This window comes from Oryctolagus cuniculus, chromosome 3 (assembly GCF_051225735.1).
Source record: "Oryctolagus cuniculus isolate XC-2025 breed Fujian yellow rabbit chromosome 3, ASM5122573v1, whole genome shotgun sequence".
Lineage (NCBI taxonomy): Eukaryota > Metazoa > Chordata > Mammalia > Lagomorpha > Leporidae > Oryctolagus > Oryctolagus cuniculus.
The window spans coordinates 148,164,822-148,191,084 of record NC_142869.1 but is presented as its reverse complement, the minus strand read 5'-3'; the positions used below and the strand labels follow the sequence as shown (position 1 = coordinate 148,191,084).

At 38.5% G+C, this 26,263-nt stretch overlaps 1 long non-coding RNA gene across 3 annotated transcripts; it reads left to right on the top strand.

The window, feature by feature from the left end:
- Window positions 1-24,058: 24,058 nt before the first annotated feature.
- LOC103348677 (small integral membrane protein 30) lies at window positions 24,059-25,857 on the top strand. 3 transcript variants are annotated; one of them, XR_516981.5, is made up of 3 exons: window positions 24,059-24,085; window positions 24,418-24,507; window positions 24,978-25,857. It is a non-coding gene; the product is annotated as a small integral membrane protein 30 (long non-coding RNA). The 3 variants fall into 3 exon arrangements; XR_001793522.4 differs by having other exon boundaries at window positions 24,415-24,507; XR_016231003.1 differs by having other exon boundaries at window positions 24,059-24,299; window positions 24,415-24,507.
- The last annotated feature ends 406 nt before the right edge of the window (window positions 25,858-26,263 follow it).

Sequence of the window (26,263 nt, the reverse complement as noted above, 5' to 3'; positions counted from 1 at the left end):
AAGGAACAAAGGAATAGAAGAGACACCCTACAAGTAAACCCAAACATCTTTGGCAATTGATCTTTGACAAAAGTCCTAAGGACATACATTGTGAAAAAGACAGTCTTTTAATAATGGTGCTTGGAAAACTGAATATGCACACATATAAGTATGAAACTAGGCCCTTATCCTTCACCATATACAAAAAATCAACTCAAAATAAAAGACCTAACTGTAAGCTCTGTAACAATGAACCTACCAGAATAAAACATTGGAAAAACACTTCAGGACATTGGAATTGGCAAGGAATTTTTAGATCAGTCCCCAAAAGTAAAGGAAATAAAAGTAAAAATAGGAAAAATGGACTTTATCAAATTAAAGAGCTTTTGCACAGCAAAGGAAATAGTCAACAGAGTAAGCAGGAAACCCACAGAATGGGAGAAAATACTTGCAAGCAATACATATGCTAAGGAGTTAATATCGAGATATATATATATATATGGAACTCAAGTTAGTCAATAGTAAGAAAACTGCATAACCCAATAAAAAATGAGCATTAGATCCAATAAGACATTTCTAAAAGGAAGACATAAATGGCCAACAAGTACATGAAAAAAACACTCAACATCACTGATCATCAGGGAAATGCAAATCAAAACCACACTCCAGTAAGATTGGCTATTATCAAAAAGACAACAGGTAATAAGTGCTGGTGAGGATGTGGAGGAAAGGGAACTTTTGCACACTGTTGGTGAAAATGTAAATTAGTGTAGCCCTTATGGAAAACAGTACGGAAGTTTCTCAAAACATGAAAAATGGAACTATCATATAATTCAGCAATCCCACTCTAGGTATATACACAAGAAAAATGAAATCCATCTGTCAAAGGGACATTTGCATTTCCGTGTTTATTTCAACACAATAACCAATACATGAAAATAACCTAAGTGCCCATCCACTGATGAATGGATAAAGAAATACACACCATGGACTATTACTCAGCCATAGAAAACAATGAAATCTTGTCATTTACAACAACATAGGTGGAACTGGAGGTCATTATGTTAAAGTGAAATAAGCAAAGCACAGAAAGAAAAATATCACATAATCTCACTTATATAGAGAGTCTAAAAATAGGTGATCTCAAAGAAGTCAAAACCATAATGGTGGCCGGCGCCGCAGCTCACTAGGCTAATCCTCCACCTTGCGGCGCCAGCACACCGGGTTCTAGTCCCGGTCGGGGTGCCAGATTCTGTCCCGGTTGCCCCTCTTCCAGGCCAGCTCTCTGCTGTGGCCTGGGAGTGCAGTGGAGGATGGCCCAAGTGCTTGGGCCCTGCACCCCATGGGAGACCAGGATAGGTACCTGGCTCCTGCCATCGGATCAGCGCGGTGCGCTGGCCACAGCACGCCGGCCGCGGTGGCCATTGGAGGGTGAACCAACGGCAAAGGAAGACCTTTCTCTCTGTCTCTCTCTCTCACTGTCCACTCTGCCTGTCAAAAAAATAAAAAATTTAAAAAAAATTAAAAAAAAAACCATAATGCTGTTAACTGGAAGCTGTTGAGGGATGTGAGGAAACAGACATAGGTAATGGTTGATAGAGGTACTAAATAGGAGTAAGAAGTTCCAGGGTTCTAAATAGCACAGTAGGATGACTACAGATGATATTGATGTTTTGTGTATTTCTACTAAAAAAAGAAACCAAAATATAGGATTTTTCAGATGCTTTCACTATAAACAAACAAATTCTTGAAAGGATAAATATATTTACTTGGACTGGGTATTATACAATGTATAGATGTAACATCACATAGTTCCCATAAATATGCAAAATTTTTTTGTCTGCTAAATAATTTTAATAATTTTATAACTTTAAAAAAGAAAACATTAAAGAATATGTATTTAGTATAAACTGGCCTGCTTCAGACTTAGGAAAATACAAATTAATGGAAAAGAAACTTGAAGGAAAATTAAAGGATCCCATAAATGTTTCAAGGCAAAAATGCTGCTTTCTCATCCACAAAGGAAAGAAACTTTCTGACAGTAAATTTTACCACAATTCTTTGAGTGTGCTAGTTTTACTACCTTTAAAATTTTATTTGTAAAGGTAGACATTTGGTATAGCAGTGAAAATACTGCTTGGGATTCTTGGGTTTGAGCCCATTTCAGATTCCAGCTTCCTGCTATTATATGCTCAGGATGGCAGTAGATGATAACACAAGTGGTTGGGTCCCTCTCACCCACCTGGGAGACTTAGATTAAAATCCAGGCTCCTGCTTTCAGGTTGGCCCTAACATGGCATTAGGGCAGTAAACCAGTTGATGGAAGGCTATCTAATTATCTATTTATCTTTTCCAAATAAAATGAAAATAAGTAACTTTCAAAATGTTTAACTGCCCTAAAAATTTCTTTAAGCATACAAAAAGAAATCAGAGTTTCTATATATCATGGACTATAAACCCAAGTAGGGAATATTATTTCCACTGCTACAGTATTTAATATATAACAGCAGACCCTACAAGTCAAGTCTTCCATCACCACATTGAAATATTTTCACAAGCAACAAAATCTAAAGGAAATAGGAGTCAGTGTTGCTTTCACATATTCTCAAAGCATGATGTATGTAGAATTCCCCCTCTCTGGACCATGCAAGATCATTGCTGCTGACAGCCAGGAAAATACTAAGATAACATCTACTTGCATCAGTTAATGCTATTTTAGTACCTTCACTAATTTCTAATAAAATTAGGCCTTTTTCATTGTTTTTTATTTTATTTTATTTTATTTAAGTTATACTTGTTTCATATATTTCACATATACAGATTTAGGAACAAAGTGGGGCTTCCCCTCCCTCCTGCCCACATTCCAACCCTTCCCCAGAACCCTTTTCTTCCTTCCATCTTTTCTTTCTCATTCACTCTTTCCCTGTATCCACTTCTCCAGTTTGTCTTTCCCTTTGTCCAAGAGTAGGATAGATGGTCTATATATACCTGAACCCCTAGCTCAGTCTGTTTTCAAAGACAAATGGACTCACACAGAGTAAACCTGTCACTGCAGGATTCAGGATGCAGAGTGAGAACTTTCCTAGTTCTTACCTATAGGTGCCTATGTTAAAAGCATAAACAGTGAATGTCACCTTTGCTATCATCACCCTGAATCCAATGAGTTGCCTGCCATTGACCTAACATTCCAACTAAAGTTCTCTCTAAGGTGTTCACTTTCCACTGTTCTCACTGTCTCCATCTTAATCTGAGCTCCCACAATATCTTCATTTTCTCCTCATTGGTCTTGATGTCTCCCCCTCAAAACTGCTGATCTAACTGCCCTCTAAATGTCAATCTAGTCAAGGTATCTCGCTGCTGAAGATACTTCAATAACTCCTCCTGTTTGTAAGGCAAAGCCTTCTATGCTAATAAAATAGTGTTTTTGTAATCAAATCCTTACTTACATCTTGACTCCCTTTTCCATAGTTATTAAAAAAGTCTGTGCTTCCCACATGGGAGACCAGGAGGAAGTACCTGGCTCCTGGCTTCAGATCAGTGCTGCGCACCAGCTGTAGCAGCCATTTGGGGGTTGCACCAATGGAAGGAAGACCTTTCCCTCTGTCTCTCTCTCTCTCACTGTCTAACTCTGCCTGTCAAAAAAAAAAAAAAAAAGGTCTGTGCCTTAATTTTCATGAGTCACAGATAGGCTTGTGCTCTGAGGTCATTAACCCATCCCCCTTTTATTAGAAAAACTTTGCTGCCATATACCTGCCTTTAATATAACTGATTCTTACTTGATTTATCAGATTCATTTCAGATATTAACTCTTGCAGGAACCTTACCACCCTGTCTTTATATCCCCATAGAAAATTGATTATCATCAATTCAGTGTTCATTTTTAGCTTCCCCAACACATGTGTAAGTATTTGTTGAAAAACAGAAAGTCCAAATTGGTATTTTTTGTACACTGGCTTGGCTATAGCACTTGTATGTAAAAATTCATAACAACAAATCAGCTTCACACCCCATCTTTAAATACTTCAGCATACATATATCCAGGACATTTTAATTGTATGCAATCAAGGGTTGATAGGAACCCTGTAATCAACAAAATCAAGTCCTCTAAGTAGAAAAATAGGTTCTATGGTTTGAATATGGTTTATCCCCCAGAGGTTCATGGTTGGAAGTTTGGTCTTCAATGTGGTGATAGTAGGAGATGATAGACCTATAAGAGGTGAGGTTTCATTGGAGGTCATTAAGCCATTTGGGAGTCTGACCTTGGAAGACACTGTGGGACCTCAGCCTCTTCTATGTGATCTTTCACTCCTACATGAATTCCCACCATGATGTGATTTACTATGATGTGATGCAGCCAAAAGAGCCTCATAAGAGCTGAGATGATCCAAGAGGCCTTGAACCTCAAGAACTGTGAACTAAATAAATCTCTTTTCTTCATAAATAGCCTGCCCAAGGTATTTCATTATAGGAACAGAAAATGTACTGTTAAGGTAGCTAGGCAGATATCAGTCTGTGTTTGAGAGAGGGGCTGAAGAAAAATAGAAACTATTATATGGTTGACTGAGAAAAGAAATGTCAAAACAAACACGACCAGCAATCACATATCTAAAAGTATTGCTTTTGTATGATAACTTTGTTAGGTGGGTCTCAACCCTCTCCTGGGAGCAGTTTAGGGGAATCTTCCCCCACCCTACACCAATGGGGCTGTTAGGTCCATTATGAGGCTCTGGAAGGAATTTGAGGAACACCACATCCAGATAACCCTCCACCCAACAGTACCACAAGAGAGGGAGAGGAGAGGAGATACAGAGGGTCTGTACCCATATCCATAGAAACTCCAGGCTAAGTACAGACTGGGATTTTGGTTCTTTCCTGAGATACTTGTCTGGTCTGTCAGGTGTATTTCTCTTCATTAAACTTGGCTAACATGCTTAACAGTACAAAAGAGAGAGAAAAAGAGACAGAGAAAGGAAAGGAAAGAAAGCAAATGGAATAATACCAAGTGTTTTCCTTTTCCAGGAAGCCAAGGTTTAAATTTGCTAACAAATCTCTCTAGTTTTCCTAATATAAACTTTATTGTTGGATTATCCCAGTGACACATAAGTACCTGAAAGCTGATCAGTTGCTTCCTTCTCATCCTCTGACTGCCTGATCAACTTAGGGTTGATCACACAGCTCTAACATGCATATCATTATCTCAACCTAAACAACTGTAATACTGGCAGTGATTTAATCAAAGGAAACATGACTGTTTTCTCAATGAATAACTGGAAATCAGTGAACTACAAAATGATTTTAGAATTCATTTAAAGTGACTCAAAACTTAGGAGTTCATAATGTTAAAGCTTATTTCTGTTAAGAGCCAGTTGACATTAATATAAACTCATATCTATCCAATTTTAAGAATATTTTGAATAAGAAATCAAAGTTCAACTTTGTTTTTTAAAGATTTGTTTCATTTACTTGAAAGACAGAGTGATACAGAGGAAGAGACAGAGAAAGATCTTCCACCCACTGGTTCACTCTCTCAAATGACCACAACAACTAGGGCTGGGCCAGGCTGAAGCCAAGAGCCTGAAACTCCATCTGCATTTCCCATGTAAGTGGCAGGGGCCCAAGTGCTTAGGTCATCTTTCACTGCTTTCTCAGGTGCGTTAGCAGGGAGCTGGATGGGAAATAGAGCATCCAGGAATCAAATCAGTGCTCTGACATGGAATGTCAATGTAGCAGGCGTCAACTTAATCCACTGCACCACAACACCAGCCCCTAAGGTCAATTTTTAAACATAATATCTAAACTTCTGGTCTGTGCATGATCAGTGGGAAATGGGGTAAAGTGGGAATATTCTCTGCTTTCCCTGATGGTCCAGGGGTAACAGCTATGGCAAGCATGGTTCTAATTAGTATTTCCAGTAGCAGAAGTCTTAATCACAAGTGCTCATCTCCCTGCTAATATTCTATTTTGTGTCTTGTATGGTTGATTTAAGAATGCTGTGCCACCCTGCCAAGTGTGGTTTGTACTGTGATGTTCCATCCAGATTCCCTCTCCGCGGTTACAGCATCCTTCTCCTACCTTTGGGGCATGCCATCTGTTACCATCTCACACTTGTGTCCCTCACAGAGAAATGCTCTTAGAAGGAATGACTTAGCAGTCATTTGGGGAGTGAACAGGCAAATGGAAGCCACCTCTCTCTCCCTCCCTTTTTCTCTCTGCCTTTCCCTCTCCCTCTCTAACTCTGCCTTTCAAATAAATAAATCTTTTTAAAGCATTTTAGCCATTTCTCATAGGAGAGCCACAGTGAATAACTAACTCTCAGAGAGCAACAAAGTCTCCTTTGCTTCAACTGGGAACAATTTTCAAGGGACATCCCAGTTCCACACTTCCCTCTAAGCTCCTCTGAGGCCTTGGTTACATGATGAGACAGCTTCTCCCTCTTCCCAATCCCTCTTTTCTCACTTCCTTACAGGTGTATTTCTGTAGAACACTTATTAAAAAACATTCAAATGCAACTCTTTATCTCAGAGTTCTATTTCCAGGCAACCTAATCTATAACCCAAGTCAATAATTGTGTAAGGCAAATATAGTAGCACACAGCACTTCTGCTGACTTCATCAGTAACTGGTCTTAGTACAATATCAGTCTTGGTGTTCTATTAGAGATGTGAATTTATTTATTGAGGCAGAAACAAGATTCAGAACATAATCCATCAATAATTGGCAACATTCCATTTAATTGCCATAAAATTTAGGAAGCAATTTATTATTACTAAAATATATCTAATTTCTACCTTTCATCCTAAATAATTTTGAGTGTCTGGGGAAAATATGTTAGATAATTTTATTGTCATTCAATTATAAGAGGGGCAACATTTTAAATGAAATGCTAATTTATGAAATGCACAGAAAGAAAAGACAGTAAGTTATTTGTCCACGATAGGCCACCATATTCACTAAAGTATGAGAAATATTTTTTTACTTACAAAGATACACTGAGGCCTTTCCTGACCAATATAAAAATAATTATTAAAATAGAATCTATTTTTCATTTCCTCAATTTCTTAAAATCACCTTTGTAAATTAATGAAGTTTGCCACAAAATCAATTGATTATTTTATCCCACCCACTTATCAATCCCCAGGGTTGAAAGTTTTCTAGCTTTGGGGATTTTTTTATTTTGGTTTTGTTTCGGTTTTAGTTGTTTTGGTAGCACTTATTTTAAAAAAATAAAAGAATAAAACACCAGATTTGGAAGTTGTAATCCAAATAACAAAGTAAAACTCCTGCAACAATTTTGTATATTACACATTTAAATGGCAATATGTTGGATACACTTGGCTAAATAAAAGCATTAATTAATTTCAAAAAAAATTTTATTACTTGAGAGGGACAGAAAGAGAGAGAAAGAGAGGGAGACAAAGCAAGAGAGACAGAGCTCCCAGTCCCCAAAAGTCCACAAAGGTCAGCTTTGGACCAAACAGAAGCCATAAACACAATCTAGGTCTCATGCGGATGCTTGCTGCCTCCCAGGAGATAGAGCTTGGAAGCAACCCAGGTACTCTGATGCAGAACACAAGCATCTTAACAAAAGGTTTAGCTGTTTTGCCAAATGTTGGTCCTAGTGGTAGCAGTTTTAAGAGTAGAGATTAAATCAGTTGATCCCCATAACTGTGGTCCTTATTGTCTCAACCGATGTAAACCTAAACTTCTTTCGAGAGCATATGACCCAAAAAAAAACTAAATAAATCATTTTTCAAAAGCAAAGAAAAAAAAAGTGATGTGCCCACAGTCTCATGGCTGAGAAAGAACTTCTAAGATCAGTCCCATTCACAATAGCTCCAAAAATAATCAAATACCTTGAAATAATTTAACCAAGGATGTCAAAAACCTCTATGATGAAAATTACAAAATGCTAAATAAAGAAATAGAGGAAGACTTTAAAACATGGAAAAATCTTCCATGTTCAGGAATTGGAAGAATCAACATCATCAAAATACCCATACTACCAAATTTATAGATTCAATGTGATCATAATCAAAATACCAATGACATTCTCCACAGACCTAGAAAAACTATGCTGAAACTAATATGGAAACACAAATGACCTCAAATAGCTAAAGCAATCTTATACAACATCAACAAACTGGAGGCATCATAATACCTGATTTCAAGACCTATTATAGGACAGTCATAATCAAAACAACCTGGTACTGGCACAAAAACAGACTTGTAGACCAATGGAACAGAATATAAACTCTAGAAATCAAACCATGCATCTATAGGCAACTTATCTTTGATAAAAAGAGCTAAAAATAAATCCACAGAGCAAGGACTGACTCTTTTACAAATGGTCCTGGGGAAACTGAATCTCCACATGCAGAAGTATGGAAACTAGACCCCTACCTTACACCTTGCACAAAAATCCACTCAAAATTGATCAAATACCTAAATCCATGACCCAATACCATCAAATCATTAGAGAACAAGGAGAAAACTCTACAAGACACTGGCATAGGAAAGGACTTCTTGGAAAAGACCCAAGAAGCACAGGCCATCAAAGCCAAAATCGACAAAGGAGATTGCATCAAGCTGAGGAGCTTCTGCACTGCAAAAGAAACACTCAGCAAAGTGAAAAGGCAACCAACAGAATGGTAGAAAATATTTGCAATTACACAAATGATAAAGGGATAACATCTAGAATATATAAAGAGCTCAAGAAACTCAACAACAACAAAACAACAATCCAGTAAAGAAGTGGGCAAAGGATTTCAACAGGCATTTTTCAAAATAGGAAACTGAAATGCCACAGACACTTGCAAAAATGTTCAGGATCACTAGCCGTCAGGGAAATGAAAATCAAAACCATGGTGAGGTTTCACCTCACTCCAGTTAGAATGCCTTGTATACAGAAATCAACAAATGACAAATGCTGGTGAGGATGTGGGGGAAAAGGTACCCTGGTCCACTGCTGGTGGGAATGTAAACTGGTGCGACCACTATGTAAGACAGCATGGAAATACCTCAGAAATCTGAATATAGACCTACCATATGATCCAGCCATTCCACTCCTGGGAATTTACCCAGAGCAAAAGAAATCAGCATATGAAAGAATTGTCTGTACCCCCATGTTCATAGCAGCACAATTTATAATAGCTAAGATATGGAGTCAACCTAAATGTCCATCAACTGTTGACTATATTAAGAAACTATGGTATATATACACTATGGAGTACTACTCAGCTATAAAAAAAAAATGAAATCCTCTGTTTTGCAATAAGATGGTCTCAACTGGAAACCATTATACTTAGTGAAATAAGCCAGTCCCAAAAAGACAGGTATCATATATTTCCCCTGATCCTATGTAACTAATAGAATACCTAAAATGTAATGTATTATACTAAAATAGACATTTTGAGAATAAATGATTGTTTATGGCCCTAGTCTCTTCCATTGAGGAACAATGTTTTGCTTTGTTTTGTTTTGTTCTCTTTCTCTTCATACTATTTGTTGAACTTTTTACTTAGAATAGGGTTAAGCATACAATCACTAAGTATATTGAAAATAGGTTATTGTAACAATTAAGAAGGAGAATCTGAAAGGGAGGAGGAAAAGGGTTGGAATGTGGGCAGGAGGAAAGGTTGGAGGGAAGTCCCACTACGTTCCTAAATCTATTTAAATGAAATATATAAAACTTGTATAACTTAAATAAGATTTTAAAACAAAATGAAGAGTCAAAATAGCACACCTTGGGGATGGCACTGTGGCAAAGTGGGTTAACTAACACCCTGGCCTGAAGCGTTGGCATTCCATAAGGGTACCAGTTTGAGACCTGGCTGATCCACTTCCAATCCAGCTCTCTGCTATGGCCTGGGAAAGCAGTAGAAGATGGCCCAGGTCCTTGGGCCCCTGCATCCACGTGGGAGACCAGGAAGAAGCTTCTGGCTCCTGGCCTCAGATCGGCACAGCTCCAGCCATTGTGGCCAATTAGGGATTGAACCATCAGATGGAAGACCTCTCTCTCTCTCCCTCTCCTTTATCTGTGTAAATCTTTCAAATAAATAAATAAATCTTTAAAAAAAATAGCACACCTGCCTCAAATGTTTGGTGCAAAGAGAGGGAAAGTAAGTGCCCACTCTCTTGTGAACTTTCATAGTCATTGCAAACTTTTCTATGTACTGGTAATTGGCTGTTTCCCTTACAAAATAGATATCTCATATAGTTCAACAATCATCATACATTTAACTTTGACTCTGTCTTTTTTCAGATTTTGCCTCTCTGAGTAGCTAAGCACCATGTAATAAGCTATGTCAACATGCTTCTAGATCTTTACACTACACCTGTTTTAGTATGCACACACTCAAATGTCGAATATGATTTGATATTCAATGTTTAAGGGACTCTCACTAAGAAATTAAATCAAAATTGCTAATTTCCCAGGAAAGTACAATTCTGAACTTAGGAAAAAAAGAAATGTAAAAACTTACTTTGATCTGATATTTAACTAATCAGAAATGTGTGATAGAATGACTTAATATCCACAAATCAGTTAAGATCATTCTGACTCATGGCAAAAAAATTTTTTTTAGTTTTTCCATAAGAAATTCATTTTCAGAACATGTCACATCCAAAAGCTTGGTCAGGCATATATCTTGATCCTCGGATAATAAGAATTTGCTCATCTAAATAAAATATATAATTTTTTCACCTGTTCATGAACCTATACAATAGTTTTTAAAATAGTATCAATGACATAGGCTAATAGTAACATATGAGCAACAGTATTAACAATGTCGTATACTTACATATGGGTATCTATATTTGTAAATACTAACAAAATATTAGTAAATTTTCAGAAATAGAGAAAAATCCATTTTTCCCACTCAGCTTGAAGCAAAAATAGACATTCTTAAATACTAAGAATAAAGAACTTGGAAAGATAAATAACAGGGTCTTAGAGACTCTCAAAACAAGCCCTTACAAGCAGTATCAGACAAATAACATCAGATTTGGGGTGGCTGGGTGGAAGAGAAGAGAATCAGAATGTCAGATTCAAAAGGAACCTTTGTGGACATCTAGTCCAACCATCCTTTTGAAGTCTGAATCCTTCCTGCAATATCCCAGCCAAATGTTGATTAACTCAACCTTCTGTTGGATCAAGAGTTCACTGCTAAAGCAGGCAGCCAATTCCCTTATGAAATATTAGAATCTTCTTATACAGAGCTAAAGCATGCCAGTTATTTTAACACACTGGCTATCTAGAACAAGGCTGGTTCTCTTTCTTTTAGGGCCTCTATTATGGGATAAATCATTGAAAACAACAGATGGAGGCCAGCTTTATGGTGCAGTACGTAAGCTGCCACTTCCAACACCAGCATCCCATATTAGTAGCTGATTCAAGTCCCAGTAGCTCTATGTTCCCTCCAGCTTGCTGCTAAGGCACCTGGAAAGGCAGCAGAAGATGTACCAAGTATTTGAGTTCCTGCTACCCATGTGGGAGATGTAGATGGAGTTCTTGGGTCCTAGCTTCAGCCTATCCCAGATCTGGCTGTTACGGGAAATGAACCAGCAGATGAAAGATATCTCTATCTTTACCTATATATCTATCTGTCTGTCTACCATCTATCTATCCACACATACATCAATCTACCTATCCAGCCATCTATCTATCTTTGTTGCTCCACGTTACAAATAAATAAATTTATCTTTTTTAAAAAATAATAGATAGTCTCATCCAGTCTTCTCCTTTACATCCCACAGTCTTTCAACTATGTTCCTCAATTAATGATTCTAACACCTAATACTGGTAAATATCCAGTTTGTTGATGCTTCTTCTAAAATAATTTGCAATCTATAAAAGAAAAACATACTGCTGGCATAACTGGAAAAGCTTCCCCAATTCTAGACACTGTACATCAATTCCTGCAGCCCAAGATCACACTCACTATTTTGGTGGCTATGACACACATGTTGATTCAGACTGAGCTTTACATAAACTAAAATCTCAAGGTAAATTTTTTTTTATTTACTCAATAAGTAGTCATGGAATACCACCACATGGGTATTATAAAATTAGGGACAGTAAGAGAAATCAGTGTGATATACCAAAAACATATAGAGTCTTCGGCTCAAGCCCAGCTTTATCCAGCTATAGCTTTGTGGCAACAACACTTGTTAGAGAAACTCAATTTTCATAATAGAATAACTATCTACTATCTAAGAGATACTTGCTGGTTTCAGTTCCCAAGCATATGGATGGGCCCTCTGCCAGCAATTTAGAATACCAGCACTCCAGGTGATCTAGTTTCCTTCCAAATAAAATGTTTAGGAAAGATAGGTCCAAGGCCTTACAGATCCAATCCTTGGTTAATGTTGAAGGCAGGATGGTATATATTGGGGACCCACAACACAATGCCTTTTTGATCACTTTTATTAAATTGCATTTAACACTTTATCCTACTTTCTGGCATATTTTGTCAACCACAAAATTCATGATTGCATTGTTATTTTTTATAACTGAGGATATTGTCCATTTCATTATTTAGAGTCCCTTTTCGTGCTAGAAGGCTTTGTTTTCCCTGGGGAATCAGATGTTTCTACATTTCTAATGATGGAAATATTATAATAGTTTTATACATTTAAAAATTAAGTTTGGAGGCTGGTGTTGTAGCACAGCAGGTTAAGCCACCACTTGCAATGCCAACATTCCACAATGTAGTGCAAGTTCAAGCCCTGGCTACTACTTTCAACCCAGCTTCCAGCTAATTGCCTGGGAAGGTGGCAGAAAATGGCCCAGGTACTTGGGCCCCTATCACTCCTGTGGGAGGCCAGGATGGCATTCCTGGCTCCTGGCTTCTGCCTGGCCCAAGGCTGTCCGTTGCAGCCATTTGTAAAGTGAGCCAGTCAATGGAATATATATCTCTCTCTCTTACTCTGTCACTCCGCCTTACAAATAAATAAATAAACCTTTTTTAAAATTAAGTATAAAGACAAAAATTAAGGTTATAATAAATAATGAGGGAGAATGCCATTTTATATGTATAAAAATAGCAAGAAATATTTAAATTCACCAATAACTAATCCATAAAAGGAAAAGGAATAATTCAACTGAGTCTCATTAAATGCTGTTGTTAACTAATTTAGACAATTACTTAATTACTCCCATCTCCTCTTCCCAAATAATCAGACCAAGTCATCTTCCCCCAATGATAAAAGTTCTAAGATCAGATGAACCAAAGAATGACCTGAAGAACTTGTTTGAGGGTTTTGCATTTGTAAATAAACCCTCCTGAAAGTGGGAAGCAAGTGAACCACAGACACACTTTCCAGAACCATCTTTGAAGATTATTCTGAATAACTTGAATCAACTCTGTCACTCTTCCTTGGGTCCTCAATGCTCTCCATTGATCCTTTCGAAAACTTGGTGACAATAATTAGGGATTACATTAAAGGTCTTACTGAAATAGAGTAGGTAAAGGTATTATGCTCCCGTTCTTATACAACACACCACATTAACTTTCATGTATTCAATAGTGTTGACATGCAAGCTAACAAAAGTATTGCTTCTCTCTGTCAGCCTGAGTTCAAGTACTTATTTTGACTCTCCTGAGAAATGAGAACTTAAAATACCCTAAAATGGGACCAAATTGCAATCAAATTAAACAGTGAATAGTATTATACAGGATGTTTTTCTCAATTGAACCATATGCAATAATTTTAAATTTTTCCTTTAAATGAAAAACATGAAAGCCCCCTTAAGTAAAATTATTCTTCTAGAAAGTAAAATCTTTTTGTCATAATTCATTTTTTTTTACTCATGAAGATTTTAAACTCAATAAGTACCATTTTCAGAAGATCAACAGACAGGTACTCAGCTGCAATAATGGGTTCAGAGAACAGATTTATGGACAATCAAAGTATTAAGGGACAAGAGTAAAGAAACTTTATTGCTGCCCTCCAGCTCACCATTATATAAATAAACCATTCCATGACACAGAAACTGAAATTTATGCCATAAAGTTTTCTACCTCACCTACCTATATGATTCAGCAAAAGAAATAAATTCAGAAACTAAAAGTGACCAATCACTTACAGTATGTCCACTGAAAATTCACAATAAACGTCTCTATAAAAGGTTCAGGTAATCATCCAAGTGTCCATGATCAATTAAAACTAACCACTTTTCAGATATTGCTTACCTATAAAAATTGTAGCCCTAATCACATTCCAACTTGTCTAACTTGAAACTAGATAAAAGGCAGTATCAGATGAAGAAGTAAGATGTACAAAGTGGAAATTCAGAGTCTCAAAAATGAGTGATTTTGCTCAGAAAATGGCCAGAAATAAATTTCAAATATCTTTAAATTCAAGAGAAATGGAGCTAAAACCAGTTGGGGTATGATTCACTCTTCTATGCTATTTGCATTTCCTATCTGCTATGTTTTTAATTTTATAAATTTCATGCTGTCTGTCTCCATGGTTACCAGCTCTTAATCATAATGAGCACCTGGTCTATACTGAGGAATTAGTATTTCCGTGTGAACTGCACATGCAAAATTGCTAACAACCCCCGACATTTTTGCAGTGATTGATTTAACCTCTTAACCTCTAGAAAAGATTTTGAAAGACTCCTTTGGATATTCTTTTTTGAATTTTGTCTATTATGTAAATTTCAGTGATTTTATGATAGCTGAGATCTGTCAACATATTACAATCTAGGTTTTTTGACATTAACATCTGTACCCACCATTAAATGTACTTCTGAGCTTCAGTCAGATATACTTTAATTTCCTAAAATCACTTTTTATACATATTTATTAAACCCAAGTAAATTGATAAATTAGGTGAATACTGGCATTCACTTGTTGACCAAACTAGGGCCTCAAGGTAAGTATTCAAACACCAAGAATTCCTTAACAAGTCACCATGATTAGTCTTCATGTTTGACAATAAAGCATCTTAATTCAAAGAAATTTAAAATGATGTTTGATTTTCCATGTAATTGCTTTTGACAAGGACAGATTTCTTGGACTCATACCCTATCACTCCCTAGTTATTTGATCTATATAAATTACTTCACCATGCCTCAATTTTCTAATCTGAAATGGAGGATACCAATAGGATCCACTTCATAGGATAATTCTAAAGAGCAAATTTGTTAATGTGTGAAATATCTCCTAGTACATATTAGTTACAATTTTAACTGTTTGTATATATACATGTCAATTAATGAATCTTACTACATGTGGTAAGAAACCATGTTTTCTAAGAAAATCTTTCTTTCCATCTCCCCATAAGGTAAGCTATTTCAAAATTTAAATTTCCTTGTACACTATATTTGAAAAGTCTAGTTTGTTGCTAATAATAATAGCCCTTAGTAAAATTATACATATACTATGCCACCTTATTTAATTCACATTGGCAATCTGTGAAGATTGATACTTTCCTGATTACAGATGAGAACACTCAAGTTTCAAAAAGTCAGATGATATGCACAGTTCACAGTTAATAAGTGGGACAGGTGAATTTAGAACCAACCATTGATCGCTAAAGTCATAATCAGTCCATTATCATTATTAAAGTATAACAAAATACAGAGAGAATCTCACAACTTTTCAAAAATACACATTTGTCCCATACAGGCATTCTTAACGCATTCCCATAATCCCAGTAATGTAAGTGAAAATCGGATCTTTTGGGCCTCTGAGTGGGATTCCTAGACATATTATGTGTGTAATATTCTTACCAATAACTGAGGTTTATTGGTGACAGCCAGGACATCTTCATTGGGTTCTAGATGATGCCTGAAACCAGAACAAAAATGTAGCTTCCATTAACCTTTTAGAATGTTAATTCTAGCACAAGAGGTATTTAGCCTCAGCAGGTGTTTTGTTTATTTTGGGGCTTATTTTTGCAGCAGGAGCAGCAGCTGAATAGCTCTGTTAGCCTAATGAGTAGTTAGCCCTAACATAATGTTCTCTATGACAAATGCCCTACTATTGTTGGTAAATACGGACTCACTTCGGGTTTGTTGTTTTTAACTGCGGAACTCCAATAAAACGTTTCCAATCATTTGGCTTGGCTCTGTTGTTAATGAGGAAGTCTGCGTTTTATGAACTCCCTTACACATATCAGTCACAGCAAAATCCTGACAGGGACCTATCTTGCCCCTTTGTCCTAGATCCCAGATGTCCTTTCCTTGAGGGTCTAGCAATGACTTACTACTAAGAGTTCTAAAGCGAGCAGAAGCTACTTCTCCTCTCTTCTTTGAAACCATCAATTGATAATAACTGACTTAAGAAATTTTCCCTCGGCCGGCGCCACGGCTCAATAGGCTAATCCTCCACCTAGCGGTGCTGGCACACCGGGTTCTAGTCCCAGTCGGGCGCCAGATTCTTTCTTGGTTGCCCCTCTTCCAGGCCAGCTCTCTGCTGTGGCCCGGGAAGGCAGTGGAGGATGGCCCAAGTGCTTGGACCCTGCACCCCATGGGAGACCAGGAGAAGCACCTGGCTCCTGCCTTCAGATAAGCGCAGTGCGCCGGCCGCAGCACGCCAGCCGTGGCGGCCATTGGAGGGTGAACCAATGGCAATAGGAAGACCTTTCTTTCTGTCTCTCTCTCTCACTATCCACTCTGCCTGTCAAAAAAAAAAAAAAAAAAAAAAAAAGAAAGAAAAAAAGAAAGAAATTTTCCCTCCACTGATCAAATAAGTGACTAAAGCTTTGTTCGTTTTCTCCTAGTATCACTGGCTACCAGCAATCTCTATTTTAATGTGTGAAATATCTCTATTTTAGTGAAGGATGATATCAGTTTGTGTTTTCTGGAATTAAAAGACTAAATTTTGGATTGTATAACCCTAAGTCTTAAAATAATGATCCAGGTGGATTCAATCAACATTTGTATTCAAGATCCCAGTGTCGGGGCTGGCGCCATGGCTAACTTGGTTAATCTTCTGCCTGCGGCGCCAGCATCCCATATGGGCACCGGTTCTAGTCCTGGCCGCCCCTCTTCCATTCCAGCTCTCAGCTGTGGCCTGGGAAGGCAGTGGAGGATAGCCCAAGTGCTTGGGCCCCTACACCCACATGGGAGACCAGGAGGAAGCACCTGGCTCCTGGCTTCGGATTGATGTAGTTCTGGCCGTAGCAGCTATTTGCGGGGTGAACCAATGGAAGAAGACCTTTCTCTCTCTCTCTCTCTAACTCTACCTGTCAAATCCATACAGAAATCTACCAACAGCAGATGCTGGCGAGGATGTGGGGAAAAAGGGACACTAACCCACTGTTGGTGGGAATGCAAACTGGTAAAGCCCCTATGGAATTCAGTCTGGAGATTCCTCAGAAACCTGAATATAACCCTACCATTCGACCCGGCCATCCCACTCCTTGGAATTTACCCAAAGGAAATTAAATTGGCAAACAAAAAAGCGGTCTGCAACCTAATGTTTATTGCAGATCAATTCACAATAGCTAAGACCTGGAATCAACCTAAATGCCCATCAACAGTAGACTGGATAAAGAAATTATGGGATATGTACTCTATAGAATACTATACAGCAGCAAAAAAAAAAAAAAAAAAAACAACGAAACCCAGTCATTTGCAATAAAATGGAGGAATCTGGAACACATCATGCTGAGTGAAATAAACCAGTCACAAAGGGACAAATATAATATGTTCTCCCTGATTGGTGACAACTAACCAACTACAAAAAAGGAAACCTGTTGAAGTGAAATGGACACTATGAGAAATGGTGACTTGATCAGCCCTTGCCCTGACTGTTGATGAACAACTTAATACTTTATCCCTTTTAGTATTTTTTTGTTCTACTTAATACTATTGGTTGAACTCAGTAATTAATACACAATTATTCTTAAGTGTTGAAACTTAACTGAAAAGTGATCCCTGTTAAATATAAGAGTGGGAATAAGAGAGGGAGGAGATGTGCAATTCGGGACATGCTCAATCGGACTTGCCCCAAATGGTAGAGTTAGAAATGTGCCAGGGGATTCCAATTCAGTACCATCAAGGTGGCATGTGCCAATGCCATCTCACAAGTCCAAGTGATCAGTTTCAGTTCACAATTGATCATAATGATAGGTCTAACGGTCAAAGGGATCACATAAACAAGACTAGTGTCTGCTAATACTAACTGATAGAATAAAGAATGGAGAGAAATATCCAACATGGGAAGAAGGATACACAGCAGACTCATAGAATGGCAGATGTCCTAAATAGCACTCTGGCCTCAGAATCAGCCCTTAAGGCATTTGGATCCGACTGAAGAGCCCATGAGAGTATTTCAAGCATGGAAAGCCAAGACACTCTGGAAAAAAAAAAAAAAAAAAAAAAAAAAAAAAAAAAAAAAAAAAAAAAAAAACAACAACAACAACAACAACAAACCACACCTCTGTGAGTTATATCCCAGTGGAAAGAACAGGCCATCAAAGAAGGAGGTACCTTTCTCTGAAGGGAGAAGAGAACTTCCACTTTGACGATGACCTTGTCTAAATATAGTCAGAGTCAGCAAACTCAAAAGGCCTCCATAGCCTTGGCAACTCATGACAAGAGCCTAGGGTGATTACTGATGCCATAAACAAGAGTGTCCATTTGTTAAGTCAACAACAAGAGTCACTGTGCACTTACTCCTCATGTAGGATCTCTGTCATAAATGTGCTGTACATTGTGATTTAATGCTATAACTAGTACTCAAACACAATTTTACACTTCATGTTTCTGTGTGGGAGCAAACTGTTGAAAGCTTTACTTAATATATGCTAAATTGATCTTCTGTATATAAAAATAATTGAAAATGAATCTTGATGTAAATGGAAGGGGAGAGGGAGTGGGAGAGGGGAGGGTTGTGGGTGGGAGGGAAGTTATGGAGGGGAAAAAGCCATTGTAATCCACAAACTGTACTTTGGAAATTTATATTCATTAAATAAAAGTTAAAAAAAAAAGATCCCAGTGCCTTAACTGGGCAAAGGAAGTAAAAGGAACCAAGCAAATTCCTGATTTAAATACTACTGCATTTTATATATAAGTAAATCTTATTAATAATGTCATAGAAAAAAATGAAACCCAAGTTCGGATGAAAATTCAAAATAACCTCTCCAAGTATCTTCATAATTTAATGCAAAGACAGACTTCCTACTTCTAGTTTCTACTATGAACAGTGTACCAGCGACTAAACATGAAACAAATTCCAGTCTTAAAATAACCTTTTTCATTCATTCATTCACAAAATACCTTCTAAGTATCTATCACGTTAGGTGCTGTTTCAGTAGCTGAGAACTCTAAAGTGAACATGACAGGAACACTTCTGGATTCTCATGGAATTTTCACTTTGGTGTATTTGTTTACCTATTAAATATTTTTAAATGCATACATATATCTTTCAGATTTATTTGCTTGTTTTCTTGAGAATCAGGGTTACAGGGAGAACCAGAGAGAAACAGAAAAGGAAGGAGAGACAGACAGACATATCTTCTATCTACTCATTCACTCTGCAACAGCCAGGGCAAGGACAAATCAAACCCAGGAGCCAGGAACTTCATCTGGGACTCCCACAAGGTTGTCAGGAACCCAGGTGCTTGGGCCATCACCCCTGCTTCTCTGGTGCCTTAGCAGGAGCTGGATCAGGAGTGCAAAATAGCTGGGACTCAAACCAGACACTCTTGATATGGAACACAGGCAACTTAAGCAGTAGCTTAACCCACTAAAAAACAACGCCTGCCTCCATAATATATTTCAGTTAGTGCTGGGCTGTACAAATCAAAAATAAGACAGCAGAGTGAATAAAGAAATGGGAGAAATTATTTTATGAAGTGCTCAAGAACAAAGGTGAAGTTTGAACTGAGTACTGAATCGCATCAAGAAAAACAACCATGCAGACATCTGTGGGGAAAGTAGTAACTGCAGAGATAAACAACAATGGTAAAGCCAGTGGGGAAAACCAAATCAACATATGTAAAAAGCAGCAAAAAAGTGGGCATGATTGGAAAGGAACATGCATTGGTGAGTAAAGAAATACAGGATCAGAGAAAAAGCGGCCAGACTGTGTAAGGATTTCTGGGTCTTAATAAAGAACTTGGGTTTCTGCCTTAGTTGATAGAATTGGAGGGGTTTGAGCAAAGGAGTAAACACTTTGACTTTTTTCAAATGACTAGTTAGTATGGGAAGAAGAGAAAATTAACACCAGAAAATCACCTGACTTGAAAATTGGGCCTGTAATGAGACACCCAAAAACATATAGAGCCCTACCTTTGTTAAAGTGCCTGATTGGGATGGATGCTGACTGGGAAAACTTTACCACTTTTCCTTTGAAACTACTTGGTCCAAAAGCAACCCTGCACAAACTACTGCCAGTCTTTTCTAGAAAGTTCAAGTAATTAATTGATCCCTTAATATAATAAAAAGTATCTTACCATTCACAGACCCTTCAAACTTAACATGAAACCATTATCTTCAATATTGACACACCCAAAAATAAGTTTGTAATAACACTAATTTAAGTCTGCTTACTTTAGATAACTTAAATAAACATCAGGGAAAAATAAAATCCCCAAAGTGTTCACACTAGAAAACAAAGGTAATTAAAATAGTTCATAGGTGGAACTAGCATTGTGATACAGCAGGTTAAGCCAGTACTATTGGAGCAGCGGATCCAGTCCTGACTTCAATTCTAATACAGCTCCCTGCTAATGTGCCTGGGAAAGCAACAGGAAGATGGCCCAAGTATCTGGGCCCCTGCCACCAATATAAGAAACTCGGGTGGAGTTCCAGGTTTCTGTTTTCAGCCTGGCCCACTCCTAGCTGTTGCCAGATGGGGGTGTTTCTTTCTCTCTGTGCCTCTTATCTCTCTCTCTCTCTCTCTCTTTCAAATAAATAAATAAATCTATTACAAGGTGTTAAACAAAGTTGATAGGAAAATGGAACTAAAGGGTTAATTTATATTGATGCAAAAAAAAAGATTTAAAATCCATGCATTGTTTTCTCATAAGATACATTTTCCATGAACATTTGGAAGACCCCATGTACAAGATAATTTTTTAAAAGCTTTATTTATTTATTTGAAAGAGTTACACAGAGAGAGGAGGAGAGAAGGAGAGAGAGAGAGGTCTTCCATCAGATGGTTCACTCCCCAACTAGCCGCAACGGCCGGAGCTGCACCCATCCGAAGCCAGGAGCTACTTTTAGTTACACCTTTATAATAAATTACAGGTGCTGGCATTGTGGCATAGTGGGGTTTAACTGCCACCTGCAACACCAGCATCCTATATGGGCACCAGTTCATGTTTTGGCCTCTCCACTTCTGTTACAGCTCCTTGCTAATGCATCTGGCAAAGCAGCAGAGGATGGCCATCTCCCATGCAGGTGCAGGGGTCCAAGGCTTGGGCCATCTTCTACTGCTTTCCCAGGCCATAGCAGAGAGCTGGATTGGAAGTGGAACAACCGGACTCCAACCGGCATCCATATGGGATGCCGGCACTGCAGGCGGTGGCTTTACCCGCTACACCACTGCACTGGCCCCACAAGATAATATTCTGGAAGCCATAAAAGTTGTTCCTAGGGGCAGGTATTTGGCCTAGCAATTAAGAGCCTATGATCCATCTCAGAGTGCCCAGGTTCCATATCTGGTCTGGCTTCTGACTCCAGATTGCTGCTAATATGGACCCTGAGAAGCAGCAGGTGATGGCTCAAGTGGTTGGGTTCCTGCACCCATGTGGGGGACCTGAATTTGAGTTCCTAGCTTCTGACTTCCCAGACTTTACTGTAATGAGCATTTGGGAACTGAACTGCAGCTCTCTCTTGTATATGTTTTAATTCTCTCTCTCTCTCTCAATAAAAAATGTATAGTTTCTATCCCAAATATAAATAATTATATTTTAAAGAAAATTTTTTAAAGATTAATTTCATTTATTTGAAAGGCATAGTTACAAAGAGAGAGAGGGAGAGACAGAGATATTGCATTCACTGGTCCACTCTCTAAATGGCCACAATGGCCAGAGCTGGGCCAGGCCAAAGCCAAGAGCCAAGAGCTTCATCCAGGTCTCCCACATGTGTGCAGGGTCCAAGCCCTTGGGCCATCCTCCACTGCTTTGCCAGATGCATTAGCAAGGAGCTGTAACAGAAGTGGAGAGGCCAAAACATGAACTGGCGCCCATACAGGATGCTGGTGTTGCAGGCAGCAGTTAAACCCCACTATGCCACAATGCCAGCACCTGTAATTTATTATAAAGGTGTAACTAAAAGTAGCTCAAGACAAATGAGGCAATTAACGAACACTTGTCAGAATAATCAAGTTTAGAGAAGCAACACTGACAGGATAATTGTATAGTTATCCTCAGACTTCCAATTTGCCATACACCTTGGTTTGGTTTATTTGCCACCTGTTGGTCTCTCATCTTGTTGGGATGTTTATCTAATCAGACAGTCATTCTTCAGTATGCCTAGGGGATTGGTTTTAAAATTCTGCCCTCAGCTCATGGGTATCAAAATATGTGGATGTTCCAATTTTTAGTTATTTGAAAAGCAGAGAGAGAACAAGAAGAGGTGGGGGGAGAAAGAGAAACAGACAGCTATCTCCCACCTTCTGGCTCACTTCCTTAAAGGTCACAAAAGCCAGCGCTGGCCAGGCCAAAGTCAGGTGCCAGGAACCCAGTCAGGGTCTTCCATGGGTAGCAATGATCCAACTACTTGAGCCATCATCCGCTGCCTCTCAGGGTGAACATTAGCAAGCTGCTGGAATTGGGGGAATAGCCAGGACTTGAAACCTGGCACTCCACATGGGATGCAGGTGCCCCAAGGTGTGTCTTAAACACTATGCCAAATGCCTGCCCTGTAATACCTACTACAATGTAGATGGTATGTAAATAGTTCCACTCTATTGTTTAGGGAGCAATGGCCAAAAAAAAAAAAAAAAAAAAAAAAAAAAAAAAAAAAAACCTCTGTGCATGTTCAGTACAGACACAATTCTTTCCTGCATAGTTTCTATTAAAGTTTCAGTTAATCTGAGGATGTGGAACCCACAAATACAAAGTGCAGACTGTGATTATTGTTAGCTATTATCACTGAGTCCTGCTGTGTGTGTTAGGAGCCAGCAATATAAATCTTCCCTGCCATCCTAGAGAGACTAGAAAAAGAAATGATCAACACCAGCCGAATACAGGCTCATCATGGACACTGAATTGAAGACACCTGCGGAACAGGAGAGACTGATCAGGGAGCCATTCAGATAGGGGAGCGAATTCACCTTTGACCTGAGTCATTAACCACTTGTGATGGAAGAGTCCAAATAAAGAGTCACATCAATAAACACCACTGTTCAGAAGACTGTACTAGAAAGAATCAGTAAGGACTTCAGAGGTAAGACTTCAAGAGAGCCTTTTAGCAGAGACTTACATATGGAAATAATTAATTATTCTGTTTTAAAAGTAACAATTCTACTCTTTTCACAAATTGGGGGCAACTGGGGTAGTGCGAGGAGTCTCACAAAAACACGCATGGGAAGGAATCACTTGAATCCACTGGAACACAGAAACTGAATTCCAGAACCTGAGTCGTAAGTCATTTTCTGCTTAAAGAGTTTAAACCATTTTTTCCTAAACTCGGTCTATTTTGTACTATGTCTTACTAGGCGTGCTTCCTTCCCTTCAACCCCAACATTTGTTAAAAAATTAAAAAAAAAAAAGTCGTAAAAAACCCACTTGGAAGATGGTGCCCGGGGGTTCCCCGCTTCAGCAATACTGGAAGGCGCTGGTTAAAGGCACCTCAGATAGCTCTGCTCTCTGCTGCTACGTCTTCATTTCAGTTACTTGTGCGTGTTAAAACCCTGAACAGGGCAGCACACACTTGCTGTCACTTCTTTAACTTATTTTTACGTGAGCCTTCGGACAAGTACAGTAAACCACCCACTCCACAGTAACACGCAGCGCCGCGCGGGGAATCCCCGCGAGCGGACTCCTCTACGTCTCCGTGGGAGCGTGACCGTCACTCCCTGAGCCAGTGACTGGAGAGCGCGCCAGTGCATCATGGGAGTCGTCGGCAGCGAGCATTGTGGGAAATGTAGTTTGAAGACTCCGCCCTCCTCGCCATTCCTGTAATGGCTGCTTCCTGGAAGGTAATGTACGAACTCGTCTCCAAGGGATAGTTAGGCTGCCCCCGTGATTTGTAAAAGGGGGCGCCTTTCCACTTCGCCGTGCCGAAGTAGGGATCCCTTTTCAATATTATTATCAAGTGCCGGCATGACCTTGTCTCGGTTCGGTTTTTTGTTAGCTTTTTGCTGTGTGGGAGAACTAACCAACTATAGTTCCTCCTTGGACAAACTCTTTTCGGTACTCATTACGTGTTCCTCGCCCTTCTACTCCAGACTGTTTTAGAGCACTGAGTCTAGCTTCCTCTTTAAAATAATAAGTAATTTTTAAATCCTTGTTTCCCACTCCTCCCCAGCAGGCGTTCTCCCGTGGAACCTCTTAGCCCCAGCCTCCGGAGCCCCAGGAAGGGAATACTTCAAGTTAAATAAATATATATACCGTTTCTTTGGTAAGTCTTATTAGTTTCCCTCGACATCAGAGTTGTATTTTGTGTGACTTTTGTGAGGTCTTTCTGCATTTCCTGGATATGAGAGAGACCTTAAGAAAATCTGATTTTTACTAACTAATAAGATATCTTAAGTTTCCACGTGAATGTTTTGTGCCTTTTGTGTTTGCCTGCTTGTTCTTAGTTATGAACTACTCTTCAGTTTCTGGTTGATGCACATGATGTTGGCATTTGTGTGGGAAAAACTGCTGGGGTTAGGGTTTTATGAGAGTAGTCTCACATGATTGTCTTAAGTGTTTTTCACTTTCCTTAGTGTTTTTGTGAAGTGAGAAGCTGGATAGGAGGAAATGATTTCTAAAGTCTCTAATTTAAAAGATTGGGTAGACTGTTATTTGTCATATGTTCATATTGTCATTTGAAAAGATACACATTTTTAATGGTTCCTTTTTTTTGTTTCCATATTTAATTTCTAGAACCCTTCTGCCTTCAAGATCCCAACATCATGACCTCAGTTTCAACACAGTTGCTCTTAGTCCTAATTTCACTGCTTTTGGTATTGCCTGTTGTTGAAGCAGTAGAAGCTGGAGATGCAATCGCACTCTTGTTAGGAGTGGTTCTCAGCATAACAGGCATTTGTGCTTGCTTGGGGGTGTATGCACGAAAGAGAAATGGACAGATGTGACTTTGAAGGGCCTCCTGAATCAAACCTCGCCCTGAAAATCTTTGTGCTATTGCAGTTAAGCCTGAGCTTTGGTGTCGGAAAGTTCCAAGAAACAGTAAATAGAATAGTTTCACATTCTTAGTTGTTTCCCTTAAAATGGGAAACAGACTGATGTATGTAAGAGTGGAAGAAACTTTTCTTTACAGCAAGTAATGCACTGAAAAAAAAGAAAATCCAGCCTATAATTTGTATTTGCTGGTTGGAAAGGGAGTCAAAGAAGTAATATGGCAAAAATTTGCATAAATGGTATTTCATAGCACATGAAGCAGGAAGAAGGAAGCTCTTGACCAGAATCCTAGAAAGTTGCCATTGTTTAGTTATGATCACTGCCTCCTAATAGTTGAGGAGTCTTTTCTCCATATCTTTATTAGATTTGTGTTTTATTTCCCAAGTTAATATTGTACTGAGATATCAGATAGCCAAAAATTAACTTTTACCTCTGGGGAAAAAAAGTTTAGAAAAAAATTTACTCAATGTGTCTAATGTTGAAATGGAGAAAAGATTTAATGTTAAGAAAAACTTCATGTTAATATCAAAATGGAGAAGAGATTTAATGTAAAAAACACATTGTTAACTGAGTAACATCTTTATGTGAGAAATACTGTGTTAAATATAAATCCATTATAAGTTAATGTGTGGTGTTCATTTTTGTTTATTTTGGCCTATTTTTATCTCTGTATACTTTTACATAAGTGAAGACCATCAGAATAACTTACCTTAACTGATCACACTACCTAAAAGGACACTCTGAAAAATGAGAATGGGCAGCGTCTAGGTATGAGAGACCATTGATAGAAAATCCATAGAGAGAAGGAAAATGTAATGGCTTATAAACTGATTTGCACACCAGCCAAATGAGTCATTCCCTCTTTGAACTAGCTACTTAATGTGTCCTCAAACCAGCATCTGGGAGCCTGTCAGAAATGCAGAGTTCAGTTTTGGGCGGGCCTGTGGCAATAAGGTTAAGACCCCACTTGTGTTACCCACATTCCACATCAGTGCCTGGTTCAGATCCTGGCTCTTCCATGCCCATTCCAG